The 14681-nt window shown below is 47.2% G+C and overlaps 1 protein-coding gene across 1 annotated transcript in view; it reads left to right on the forward strand.

The window, feature by feature from the left end:
- Positions 1-14681, forward strand: part of HIPK3 (homeodomain interacting protein kinase 3) — a 115583-nt gene that overhangs the window by 72871 nt on the left and 28031 nt on the right. The gene's annotated exons all lie outside the window — the stretch shown is intronic.

A 14681-nucleotide genomic window follows, 5' to 3' on the forward strand; every position in this document is an offset into this window, starting at 1 on the left:
ACCCAAACTACCTTTAACAGGGCTAATCGGGGGTACCCATAGTGAACCCCCATGTCAGAGCATCTTCAGGGGGGTGTCAGGCTGATTTTCCCAAAAACAACAGGACTTTTTGCCGGGTCCCGTTTTCGCCAATTTGGAATTGAATACGAGGATACGCAGGGATGTGCGCGATAAGTTTTCGATGGCAAAACTTCCGAAGACGGCCTTTTAGCTCCAAATTGAATATGGCTTTATCTTTCAAGAAAAAAAAGGGTTTGTTTGTTTTTCCCTGCCCCCAAATATGTAATCATATAATTAATGGACAATTTCTGCAGAACTCAGGGACTAGGCAGCTGACTGTTGAAGCCGGTGTAGCCAGGGTGGAAATTCATAGTGATAACCCTCAGTGTTGGGCATCCGCAGCACATTTTCAGGGTTTGTGGTGTTTCAGTTACTGGAGCAGGCACACAGTGGCCAGTTCTATGATCAATTTATTTACACATACAGTCATAATGTAATAGCTGTAAACAATTTATAACATTTATAAGCAGCCTAAATTTTATAGAGAGGCATGGCGGCCTTGTAACTGTAAGTGCCAAGTTCTAAAAGTGTGATGCTTTGCCAAATCAAACATACAGGAAACAGTGACCACTGCATACTGGCTTCTTAGCCAAAAATGCCTTTTCCATGTTTTGGACTGTCAGACACTAGTTTTACTCATCCATATTATATATATATTCTCTGCAGACTAGGAACATAAACGAAATACCTATCCCGGTTATACCATAGGTTTTATTTTTCATTATTATTATTTTTTTACCACTGCCATAACCAGATTGGATCGTAATTAAGATGGTTAGGATATAGATTGAGTAATATGTAAGTGTGTGTGAATCATTGGGGGTGGGGTTTCAGTTGCTGGCGATATTCCACCAGACATTGTCCGGTTGTGCACGTCAGCCATTTACGGTAGCCTCTACATCACAAATTTTCCTTCGCACCTCTATGGGGGGTGGGGTGTTAAGGCAACATTTGTGATGTAGATGGACGCGATATTCCATTCTGGAGTGTCAAATCACTACCAACCGCTGAATTGAATTGCCCGCTATGGCCCGTATTCAATTTGAGGCGAAAAGTCCGGATCCGCAATACTTTTTCACCGATGACGTCATTTTTGCCTGTTTTGCTTTTATTTTTGCGTATTCAATTTGAAAAACTTTCCGCCTAGGCGGACAGTCAATGCAATGTAAGAGGCGAAAAAGTTTTGCCTATGAATAGCAGGCGGAAAAAAGTGCAGAATTGGGGTTTTGGGGTGCAACGTTGCGGGAACCCCCCTGCAGCCTTTAGACAGTCCCCTAAAGGTAAACTGTGTCAAATTTAAAAAAAAAAACACTTAAGAACACCCCAAAAAAATCACTTTCATTTTGGGGGCGAAAAAAAAATATGTTGGGACAAAGTTAAAAACTAGCAAACTTGACTCTGGGGGGGGCCCCACGTATGCCCCAAGTGTTTTTTTGATTGCAGGTGCTTGCGACAAGTGGATTTTTCACGATTTTTTTCAACTTCACTGTAGCAACTTTTAAATATGCTGACCCCCATTTTCAAATACCCCAAATTTGCTGGGATAACTTATTTTCTGGAAAAATACTCCTGAATACTATTCTGCATCAGGTATAGAAAAACGCTATTTAGCAGCTATTGAGCCCGTTTAAAAACACCAAATAACTTCAGCAAGACAAATTGGGGGTACCATAGGGAACCCCCATGTCAGAGCATCTTTTGGGGAGTGTCAGGCTGATTTCCCCAAATCTGACAGTACTTTCAGCCTGTTCAAGTTTCGCCGGGTCCCATTTTCGCGTACTTTCAAATTGAATACGGGGATACACGGGGGCGCGTGCGATACTTTTCTGCCTACAAAACAGGCGAAGTTGGCGAAAAGTCCGGGCTGCGAAAAAGTATCGCGGCTCGGCTCAAATTGAATACGACTCTATGTGTTTACCGTATTGTTATATATTTTTTTTAAATATAGCTTTTTTTCTGGAATGGAGAAGTATCTCATTTTTGTATTTTAAGTGTAGGTTTCTGTATAATAAAGGGTTTAGAAACAGGCAGTGAAAATGAATAACAAACTGCATGACCTGTACCTAGTCTTTACAGTTCTGTTACACAGCGGGGTTTCCTGGTAGCAGAGATGATTGATCACTTTCATAGATTTGACCCTGCAAGGAAAGTGGGTGAAGACTGTGTGAAAGTGAATCACTATTTCCCAATGTACATTTTTGCAGGCTTCAGTCTTCTGAGTTGATTTGGACCCACTGTACTATTGACGGTGAAACCAGGACCGTAACTAGGGTTGTGCGGCCTGTGCCAGGGCACCGCAGGGCAGGGGGCGCGGTTCTGGCCTGTCAAATTTCTATTTATTATCATTCTCACTTGTAGCTTCCTCTTATTTTATCCCCAGCGTCTCCTGGCCTCCCCTATCTCTACCCTGGCCCTTCCCCTTGAGGCCATGGCCCCTTTTTCAGTGTGTTATCTCCCTATTTAAACATTAGGGGGGGGTGCCAATGCTCTTTCTGGCACAGGACACCAAACAGTCTAGTTACGGCTCTGGGTGAAAACTATAGATTGTGTCACATTAATCACTAAAGTTTTAAATGGAATTTCTACTTCAGGGTCCATAGGGTATCCACAGGATACCTTGGGGTATAGGTGTGACGTCAGTCGCTGGGCACCATAGAGTTAAGCTTTTCAGCCTCCCAGGATGCACTAGGGTCCCCCTCCTATACCCCGCCCCCGAGCCAAGGCACCTCAGTTTAGTTTGGTGCCCGACCGGCGTCGGGTGCACCTGTCGGAGTGGGGGCTAGAAGAGCCCCTGAAGCTTTCTTCAGTGCAGCTGTGGCTGCACATCTGGATGTACAGCATGGACAGTCAGTCCTGACGTCCATGCTGTCTTCCCTACACCCCCGCCGGTACCAGAACGCCGGTACCGATCCGGGGATGCTGGTGAGCATCTGGGGTCACAGCTAGCGGTGACCCCAGATGTTCCGGACCATGGCCGGATCCAAGGGGGACAAAGGTAAGCAGCGGGGTCCCGCGGTGGGTCCCCGCTGGTCACATGGTCCTAAGTCCCCATGCAGGGGGCTCCCTGGGGACTGGCTGCAGCGTGGAGCCAGGCGACCAACCTGCGCTTTCCACTACCCCCTGGGACAGCGGACCGCAGCAGAGCGGTAGCGCTGCGGCGTCCCAGGGGTTAAATGCACGCCAGGGGAGCGCGCCTTCCCTGTCTCACAGCCGGCGCCTCCCCCGCTGCACACAGCCCTCTCTGCATGCTGCCGACTGGTCCTGTGGCAGCGCTCCTCCCCCAGGCCAGCCTCCTCTCTGCTCCTCGGCGGCCATCTTCTCCAGAACGCATGGTGAACGCTGCTGGAAGCGCTGAACGGAAGCATCGTGGTCTGGGTCCCCCCGCATACCTCTCCTCCGCTGTGGCTCAGGTCTGTGTATGCAGCGCTGTGTCCTACCAGGCCCTGTGTCTGTGTAGTTGAGTGATCAGCGCTGTTAGTGCAGGAATTGTTATTTCTCTGCATTGTATGTGACTGTGCTAGCGCTGCCTGTAACTTTTCTTCTCTAAACTGTCAGCTTTATTACTGTCCCTGTTCTTTCTGCTAAAGCCCTTGCGGTGCGGTGCTGCAGGGTGGTCTCTCGCCTATTTAATACTTAATTGGTGAGAGAGGTCACATACGTGGTGCCATCATGTCTGAAAGTGATTTTCCCCTCCGGTTACAGTGTACCACGTGCAAAGTACCGTTAGCGGAGGGGGAGGGTAGCGCGGAGGGCCTTTGCCGGCAGTGTTTGTCCATGGCGCGGCCTATTACGGTTACAGCACCGGTACAGGAGCCGCCCTGGGCTTGTTTCGCTCAGGCGTTAACAGCTTTAGTGGGCCAGTTAGCTCCGCAGCCCGCGTTTACTCCGATGGGTTTGTCCCAGCAGTCTGTGGTGTCGTCACCCATGCAGGGGTTCCCACGACAATTGGTGGTACCCCACAGTCTCCCTATTTCCCCGCTCCCGGGTTCTCAGGAGCCAGCGTAGGTTAACTCCCTGACGAGTTCTGTACAGCACTTGTCGGATGTGTTGCAAGGGGAGTCTGTGATGCGGCCTCATAAAAGGCCGGTGGTGTCTCTGTCCGCTCCTTATGAGGATGACGAAGGGACGTCTGATGATGGGGAGATTCTGGATCCTTACGATCAGGAACCTCTCCATACTAAGGACGCTGATGCTAAGTCCAAAGTATATATTCCTGGACTTATTCGGGCGGTCCGCACAGCCTTGGTGATTGAGGACGAAGTTCCCCCAGCGGCTAAATCTAAGTATGCCTTTTTCAAAGATGTGAAGGGCGATGCCACAGTCTTTCCTCTTTCGGGTCAGTTGGTGGACCATTTAGAGGAGGCGTGGAAACAGCCTGGCAAGCGATACCAGCCGCAGAGACGCCTGGCGGTGGCTTATCCGTTCGCGGATAATTATTTTGCTAAGTGGGAATCCCCTCCACAGGTGGATTCTCACGTGACCCGTCTTGTCCGTAGTGCCACATTGCCGATGCCATCCATGTCCTCCCTTAAGGATGCTACGGACCGCAAGGTAGAAATCTGCCTGAAGTCCGCTTATTCCCTTGCAGGGGGGGCAGCACGGGGGCAGCGATGGAGCGCTGGGCGGATTCATTAGAGGCTTCTTTTGAATCCGACTGTCCGGCCGAACAGGCGGAGTTGATTGTCAATCTCCGTGATTCGGCCACCTACATCAACGAGGCGGCTCTAGACATTAGTACTCTGGTGTCTAGATTTTCTTCAGCAGCGGTAGCTGCTCGTCGCACCTTGTGGCTGCGATCCTGGAAGGCGGACTCCAAGATTCTCCAAGATTCCAAGAAAGGTCTGGAAGCGTTGCCGTTTACCGGAGAAGTTCTCTTCGGTCCGGATCTGGATAAGATTGTGGCCACGCTGGCGGCAGCCAAATCTGCTTGTCTCCCGTCGGCCGCTGCTCCTTCTGGTTCTGGACCATCGTCCTTTCGGTCATCTAGGGCCCAGGGCAGGCCCAAACCACAGTCGTTTCCTCGACAGGCTGGCCCTAAGAAATCGGTCAAGCCCCGCGAGCAGGCATGGAGTACCAGACGTCCGGCCCCCAAGCCAGATGACAAGCCTGCGGCCTGACGGTCCGGGCCTCCCTTTGGGGGATCCCAGGGTGGGAGGCCGCCTGCTACAGTTCGCCCAGTGTTGGTTGACCACTACGACAGACACTTGGGTTCTGGAGGTGGTTTCCCACGGATACGCCCTCTCCTTCCGGCACAGATCCCCGGCTCGCTTCTTCACCACGGGTCTACCATCAGACCGGAACAAGGCTACGGAGCTGCGGAAGGTATTGCACACTATGCTCCAGGCTGGAGTTATAGTGCCTGTTCCATTCTCCCAGAGGGGCCAGGGTTTCTATTCAAATCTATTTTTGGTACAGAAACCCAATGGGTCATATCGTCCGATTCTCAACCTCAAAGCACTCAACAAGTCTTTGCGGGTCCCGAAGTTTCGGATGGAGACCCTACGGTCCATCATTCTGGCGCTGGAACCTGGGGACTACATGGTGTTGATCCTGTCCAAGTGGAACGGGCTGCCTCAGTCTCTGAAGTTCCAGACGATTGTGCTCACCCCGGAGGTTCGCCTGTCCCTTGCGTGGTGGTTACAGACGATCCACCTCAACAAGGGACGTCCGTTCTGGGTTCCAAATTGGGTCCTGTTGACAACGGACGCCAGTCTTCGGGGCTGGGGAGCAGTTTCGGGTCCACACTTGTTCCAGGGCAGCTGGACGCCGACAGAAGCGGAGCTTCCAATAAATATCTTGGAACTCCGTGCGGTCTTCAATGCTCTCCAGCAGGCACAGCGGTTTCTCCAGGGTCGCCCGGTGCAGGTCCAGTCGGACAACGCTACCACCGTGGCCTACATAAACAGGCAAGGAGGAACTCGCAGTCGGGCGGCTCTTGTAGAGGTCTCTCGGATCCTGGTTTGGGCGGAGCGCAATCTTCCGGCCATATCAGCGGTCTTCATCCCGGGAGTGCTCAATTGGGAGGCGGACTTTCTAAGTCGCCAAGACGTTCATCCGGGGGAATGGTCCCTGCACCCGGACGTTTTTCAACTACTGGTGGACAGGTGGGGTCTTCCAGAAATCGACCTCATGGCGTCCCGGCACAACAACAAGTTGCCGGTGTACGGGTCTCGCACAAGAGACGAAGGGGCGTCTCTGGTGGATGCTCTGTCCGTCCGGTGGACGTTCCGGTTCGCATACCTGTTCCCTCCGGTCTCCCTTCTTCCACGGGTAATCCGGAAATTCAAACAGGAAGGAGGGACGCTCCTGTTGATAGCTCCCGCGTGGCCCAGACGGCACTGGTTCTCAGACCTTCAGGGTCTGTCCGTGGACAGTCCTCTGCGGTTGCCGCTACGACCGGACCTTCTGTCTCAGGGTCCTTGCCTTCACCCGGACCTGACTCGGCTGTCTTTGACGGCGTGGCTGTTGAGACGGCCATGCTGAGGTCCCGGGGGTTTTCCAGCTCTGTGGTGCGTACCATGTTACGAGCTCGGAAACCGTCTTCCGCGAGGATATACCATAGCGTGTGGCATACGTTCTTCCAGTGGTGTCGACCGAGAGGTTATGCACCGCGGGAGTTTCGTCTGTCTCGGATTCTCGCCTTCCTGCAAGCGGGACTAGATCATGGGCTTCGCCTTGCTTCTTTGAAGGTACAGGTTTCGGCCCTATCTGTCTGGTTTCACCGTAAGATTGCTACATTCCCGGATGTGCGCACCTTTATGCAGGGTGTTCTCCGCATTCAGCCGCCCTTTGTTCCACCTGTGGCGCCTTGGGATTTGGCTGTGGTCCTGAGGGCTCTCCAAGGACCGCCGTTTGAACCACTGGGCTCAGTGGATCTTAAATGGCCAACAGCTAAGACTGTTTTCCTTCTGGCCATTGCTTCGGCCAGACGTGTTTCTGAGTTAGGGGCTCTTTCTTGTAGACCCCCTTTCTTGGTTTTTCATGGGAACAGGGCAGTGCTCCGCACTCGGCCCGAGTTTCTTCCCAAAATTGTTTCCCAGTTTCATGTTAACGAGGAAATAGTTGTTCCGGCCTTTAACTCACCGGGTCTTTCCGTGGGTGAGGCCTCTTTGGATGTTGTGCGGGCCTTAAGGACTTATGTTGACCGCACTTCTTCGTTTAGGAAGTCGGACGCTTTGTTTGTCCTCTATGGCTTCCGTAAAAAGGGTTGGCCTGCTTCAAAGCAAACTTTGGCAGCCTGGATCCGTATGGCTATTTCTGAAGCTTATCTTCATGAAGGCCTACCGGTCCCACCTTCTCTGAAGGCTCATTCCACTAGGTCTGTGGGTCCTTCGTGGGCAGCTCGACGTGGTGCCTCGGCAGTTCAGATCTGCAAGGCTGCTACGTGGTCCTCTGTCCATACCTTCGTGAGGTATTACAGGTTTGACACCTTCGCCTCTCAGGATGCTTCCTTCGGGCGGCGGATTCTCCTTTCTGCACAGGAGCGTCCCCACCCTTAAAGGATACTGCTTTGGGACATCCCCAAGGTATCCTGTGGATACCCTATGGACCCTGAAGTAGAAAATATGAGATATGGTAAGAACTTGTTATCTCTATTTCTACGAAGTCCATAGGGTTCCACAGGGCTCCCGCCCTGTTGCACCTGTGCTGCAGATGGGCTTTGCTCTGGTCACCGGTTTTCCGTCTCCCTCTGGTGAGAATGTGATTCTTGTATGTGTCCAGATCTTTTTTCTCTCTCTTCCTTCTCCTCCTCCGGCCTATGGCTTGATAACTAACTGAGGTGCCTTGGCTCGGGGGCGGGGTATAGGAGGGGGACCCTAGTGCATCCTGGGAGGCTGAAAAGCTTAACTCTATGGTGCCCAGCGACTGACGTCACACCTATACCCCAAGGTATCCTGTGGAACCCTATGGACTTCGTAGAAATAGAGATAACAAGGGTAAGTTCTTACCATATCTCATATTATTGTTCTTTTAATGAGTGAAGCCTGCTTTGTGTTTGGTGGCTGTGCCTGTGTAGTCCTTTGTTCCAATTTCAGTAACGAATAACACTTCTGACCACTGTGTATATATACTATGCAATCTTTCCAGATAGGCAAGACTAGAATTAGAATCTCTAATGGCGGTGACTGTGGTTTTACTCAGCAAGACGACACTTCTGAGAATACGAAACGGAAGAAGTGACGTTGTGTCCGTGTAATCAATGTGTGGTGTACCTTTCCTAATAATGCGCAAATGATGTCTGTCATTTTTTTTTCTTTCCGCTTTGAGTCTATGAGCTGTTTAGTTATTTATTTCATTATCTGAAAAATGAAAGGTCCTTGGTTTCCTGGTGATAAGATGTTGTGACATTGCATATGCCATTGTTCAGTCACTAACTTTCACACAACGCAAGGCCACAAATGTCCGTGTGAGTATCTGTGACTGACATTTACAGCCCTATTAACAACAGAAGCAGTTGCTTCTCATGATTAAAGTGTCACTTATCCTTACAGTGTACCTGTTGTCTGCACAGGGAGGCAGCTGTTTTATGGGTTGAGTCAGTGTTCCCGAGAATGCAGCCAATCAGCTCGCGAGGCCCAAGTTCCTTGTTTGTGATGCAAGCTCTGTCTCTACGTGCTCTTGTTAGTGTATCGTACATGTCGTGCAGTCTTACCACAGTCACATTGTGCTACCGGCATGAGAGAGTGCATTGGAATCATTGTTCCCAATAAAAGTGGGTCTCCTCTGCTGACAATGCTGTCCACTGAATGATCTGTGGTCAGCTCTCAGTGATGTCATTCCTTGCTATTTGATTGGCTGAATTCTCCTAAATATAGCCTCTGCACATAAAATGGCTGCCTCTACTGTGTTTAAGTGCCCGGTGCCCTTTAAGCATTTTGTTCCATAACTCAAGATCGGAAGAAGAACATTTTTCCGTTCTGGTCATGTTTTATAAAGGCATGTCCCAACAGTCTGTTTTTACAAACGCTACTATTATTTTTCTGGCTCTCGCGCTGCTCACAGGACTGTGGAATATAGAGCTGCCTTTTTTTTTACGCTCCTGTTCCTAACAGTTATAAAGAGAAATGCTGGCCCATTTATTTATTATTATTATAATTATAAATAATATATATATATTTTTTTGAAGAATATTTTTAAGTTGAAAGAACAGACGCGTCCTCATACACCTGCCCCATATGGCGCAAGGTGTCTGGCGCGATTTGGACGCTTCGCCACAGGTAGCAATTCCTGTGCCTGAGTATTCTATCAAGAAGTTTGGGTCTTAATTCTCTAATAGTGTTCTTTAATCCGCAAAGGAATTGCTATAAAGTAGCCGTTTAAGCATTACAATGCGTGTCGTGAGTCATTTCGTACTGTGCAGTATGGCTATGCTTAATCTGCTACTTTATAACAATTCCTTTGTGGTCAAAAAATGCTAATCCTAGGGACAGTATTCAGTAAACTATTAGCGAATTAAGAGGAAAAAAGCAAATGACAGAGGTCATATATTGTTGGACCTCTGTCTTTTGCCTTTTGGTTACCCAGATTACGTACTGTTTCCTGAATTTTGTGTTTTGGTACACTATTATCAAATTAAGATGTTGATAGTGTACTAATGGCCTGATTCAGACCCGCTCGCAAGCGCGTCGATGGCCGGGCAGTGCACACGCGAGCCCCAGAGCGAGCGCGAAATCACTCGCTTCGGGGCTCGCAACAAAACGGGGCGGCTGTCGATGCTGATCGACAGCTCGTCCCGTTTTGTAGGCGGGAAGGGGGGGGTGGCTGGCCAAACGGAGGTGTTCCCGAAGGAACGCCTGCCGTTTGAGGGCGGCCCTACTGACATCACTTGTGATGTCAGTAGTGAGCTTCCTGCTCAATTAGAGCAGGAAGCTCACTGGGGCTTGCGGGAACGAGACCCTACCACAAGGGTCTCGTCGCAAGCCTGATGGTCGCGACCATCACCTGGCCGCTCGCAAAAGCTGTGGGTTGTCACCCACAGCTTAACGAGCAGCCTGGAGGCCAGCACAAAAAAAAATACCAGGCCGCCCAGATTCAGAGCGAACGCTCACAAAGAGCGTCCAGCTCTGAATCGGGACCTAAATACTCAGGATTAGTATAGCACAATAAGATGCATTTATTTTAAGAAAAAGTTGCATGGTACGGCCAAGTCACAAAGTCAGTGATCGGTATATGTAGACACATCTGTAGATGCGTTTTAAAAACGTAAACTCAAGAAAAAACAGTCAGTGCCAATGTTATCTCCTTCCTCTGTTCCAAGTGTCTATTGAGTTTGAGATACTTGTAATTTGTGTTCAGCATTTTCCTTCTTTGTAGTTCAATTTGCAGTCCCATAGGATTTCCTATAGGTACGGGTGGTGTTGATATATATTTTATGGGTGCCATATATATTGCCATTTGATGGTGACTCAGTGAGGGAAATTCTCTTCTGTCTCTTGTGTTTATTTACCGAGAACTCCCTTCGAAATGACTGGTAGGCTTGTGCAGCATTTGATTGCTCTGGTCTGCCATCAGTACCATTGGACTTTGCACATTCAAGATGACACATCCATTCAGTGTGTAATGTGGAAAAACACAACCTTTATCATTAGCTACAGTGACACAACTACTGCATGACCATTGTAGCTTTCAAAACAATATGAAATTAGATTTGGCTGTCAACGGTTCTCCTTTAAAGCGAAGTTAATAAGAAACATATACTGGTAAAACGTGTGCCGTATTAAAGACTTCACAGGCCTTAACGCAATGATAAATCTTTGCATCTAGTCACACAAACTGAAATGTTAACTGCTTAATGAGGAAAAAGAGGAGGTGCTCTTTTTAGTTTTTAATTCATTACTTGCGAGAGACAGCAATGGGTCTGCCAAGAGTTTTTTCCTAGCAATGCAAACGCGTATATTCTTGCTCGGATTCACAACCTCATTTGTTTACCGACTCCTTGGAGTGCTTGGTATTATGTCAGTTGCTTCCACAGTTGGAGTCTGGGCGTGCCTGGCTCTTGCAGGCTCACCCTGCAGTATTTGGGTCACACAGCGCCCCAAGTAGTACAATAGAGCCAGGTGGGAAGTCTATTTCCTAGCTCACAAGTGTCACGTACAGCTGTTCAATCACATGTGCTGCTGCTCAGCTGTCTGACATGTGACAACTCACTAATGGACAGTCTGGTCCCTGAGGAATCCCTCACAACCTTAAACGTTTTTCTAACAGCGGTCGTTATTCTATAAGGGTCACAAGTGCAGTTTTTTATGTTCTGCATTGCAATAAAAAAAAACATGACAAAAAGACACAGTATATTAATACAAGACCAGCAGCCTGTGGCAGAGAGAACCTTATAATGGGGGAGATTTATCAAGTCTTGCAGAGAGATTAAGTACCAACCAATCCGCTTCTAACTCATGTTACAGGCTGTGCTAGAAAATGACAGAAGCTGATTGGTTGCTATGAGCAACTTCTCTATTTATTTCCAAGATTTTGTAAATCTTCTCCAATATGTCTGTTGAACCAGGAGGGGGTTTAGTGTTCTAGTCAGCTTTGTACAACGTTAAAGTAACGCGGGCTATACATTTTCTGATCGGTGGGCATCGATGATTGGAGATCCGTCGGGGAATCAAAGAAATTCTGCATGTTAGAAGTTCCTGATCCCGATCATTTTGTGGTCCTGGATCGGCAAATTAGGGAAATCCAACATGTTGGATTTCCCCGATACCCAGGCACCAGGGGATTAGCGAATGACTGCAATCAGTCGCATATGTATGGCCCCTTAAGACGACAGTCTTGAGTAAGTGACTTAAGGCCCCCATACATCAGTGACGAATTGTTGCAATTCCCCGATCTCCCAACGCCTGGGTCAGAGCATCGGGGAAATAAAACATGTTGGATTTACCAATTTCCACCGCAAACGATTGGGATTGGCATATGGAGGATTTTTAGCGTACAGAATTTCCCAGCTTCCCCGACAGATCACCAATTATCGATGCCCTTCGAACGGCGGATTGGTATCGGGGAATTGTGCCGCAGATGTATGGGACTCTTTAAATGGCGCCTTGACTAATACTGTAGTGAAGTACAAAACTTTTTTTGCTCTTTAATTAATGATTTAGTATGCTATTAGCACTGCTTGCTATGGTAACAGGATTTGTTATTACACACCCTAGTGAACCTGAAGCATTTAGTAGAAAGGTTCCTGCCCTTAGCTTCCATCTCAAACATTAACTTGTCACCATGTCTGTGCTTGCATGCTGTGCTCCGGTTGGCCAGCCATAAATTCCTTCTGCTTAAGTTTTCGGTGAACCCGCTCCTCAGATTTTTTTTTTTTTGTAGGATGTAAATGATGATTTGAGAAATGTGTTCATATTGAGCTACTGTACTGTTGCCACACAGTGTGCAGTTTGTATGTAGGTGTACCTTGGTTAACAAAACACATGGACTCTAATGCTGATCTTTACTGTAGGCAGTTCCTTTTTTTTTTTGCTCTTGTATTCTCAGTTCCTGATGAAGATTGGTCATCTTAGAACATTAGTTATTTGCTTTTGGTTTTATGTTTTGTGCTCCTAACAAAATGTAGCCAAAGCAAGACAGCCCATATTTGTTTAGTATGTAGCTGGAATTTATGATGTAAAATAGATTTTTTTTTAGAAAACAAAATTATTATGAACCTTTGGGAATCTTTCCCACTTCCAGGCTGATCTGTTATGGAGAAATACATGCAGATTTGTGATGTGCGGTTTCCTTTATCTTCCATAGAACAACATTCTGACAATAGGGGGTACATATTTCTGCCCTAGAACAACATGCTGACAATAGGGGGTACATATATCTGCCCTAGAACAACATGCTGACAATAGGGGGTACATATATCTGCCCTAGAACAACATGCTGACAATAGGGGGGTACATATATCTGCCCTAGAACAACATGCTGACAATAGGGGGTACATATATCTGCCCTAGAACAACATGCTGACAATAGCAGGTACATATATCTGCCCTAGAACAACATGCTGACAATAGGGGGTACATATATCTGCCCTAGAACAACATGCTGACAATAGGGGGTACATATATCTGCCCTAGAACAACATGCTGACAATAGGGGGTACATATATCTGCCCTAGAACAACATGCTGACAATAGGGGGGTACATATATCTGCCCTAGAACAACATGCTGACAATAGGGGGTACATATATCTGCCCTAGAACAACATGCTGACAATAGCAGGTACATATATCTGCCCTAGAACAACATGCTGACAATAGGGGGTACATATATCTGCCCTAGAACACATACTGACAATAGCGGGTTACATATATCTGCCCTAGAACAACATGCTGACAATAGGGGGTTACATATATCTGCCCTAGAGTAACATGCTGATAATAGGGGGTACATATATCTGCCCCAGAACAACATGCTGACAATAGCGGGTTACATATATCTGCCCTAGAACACATACTGACAATAGCGGGTTACATATATCTGCCCTAGAACAACATGCTGACAATAGGGGGTTACATATATCTACCCTAGAGTAACATGCTGATAATAGGGGTACATATATCTGCCCTAGAGTAACATATTGCAAATAGGGGGTTACATATATCTGCCCTACAGTAACATGTTGCGATTAGGGGGTACATATATCTGCCCTGGAGTAACATGCTGCAAATAGGGGGTACATATATCTGCCCTAGAACAACATGCTGCAAATAGGGGGTACATATATCTGCCCTAGAACAACATGCTGCAAATAGGGGGTACATATATCTGCTCTATAGTAACATGCTGACAATTAGAGGTACATATAGCTGCCCTAGAACACCTACTGAGACTTTGGGGTTCATATATCTGCCCTAGAGTAACATTCTGCAAATCGAGGGTACATATATCTGCCCTAGAGTAACATGCTGACAATTAGAGGTACATATAGCTGCCCTAGTACATCATGCTGAGAATTTGGGAGCACATATATCTGCCTCAACATACCGAGAATTCGAGGTTCATACATCTACCCTAGAGTAACATGCTGGCAATTGGAGGTACATATATCTACCCCAGAATAACATGTTGGCAATTGGAAGAACATATATCTGCCCTAGAGTAACATGCTGAGATTTGGAGGTACATATATCTCTCCTAGAATATTATACTGACAATAGGGGGGGGGGGTATATATCTGTCCTAGAGTAACATGCTGAGAATAGAATATGTCCTAGAACCAAAAACAAATATTTTATATATTTTTGAAATTAATCTAGATTGTTTTCATAATTTATTTGTATGTGATATAAAGATATTGATACTTTTTCTCTTTTGTAAACAAAATAAAGCCAAACAAAACACAGACCCTGCTAAAAGTGCAGCATCAAAGTATTGTTAATAATGATGATAATCAGTAGATTTCAGTAATACTAGATGATACAAATTTGGAGGGGAGTATTCAATAATTTTTTGCAAGCCTAATCGGAGCAACAATTGAATTGCTCAGTCACTTTTAGGCACGCAAAAAACAATTAAATTCCCCCAAGAATATCTATCGCTGATAGTGTAATGTCTTCCATGTATAGATATACCAGGGTGGATCAATAAGTAAGGTATCAAGTCCTCTCACGTGTGTAATGTTCTC

The sequence above is a fragment of the Taudactylus pleione genome, unplaced genomic scaffold (genome assembly GCF_031769625.1).
Source record: "Taudactylus pleione unplaced genomic scaffold, aTauple2 ptg000100l, whole genome shotgun sequence".
Taxonomy (NCBI): Eukaryota; Metazoa; Chordata; class Amphibia; order Anura; family Myobatrachidae; genus Taudactylus; species Taudactylus pleione.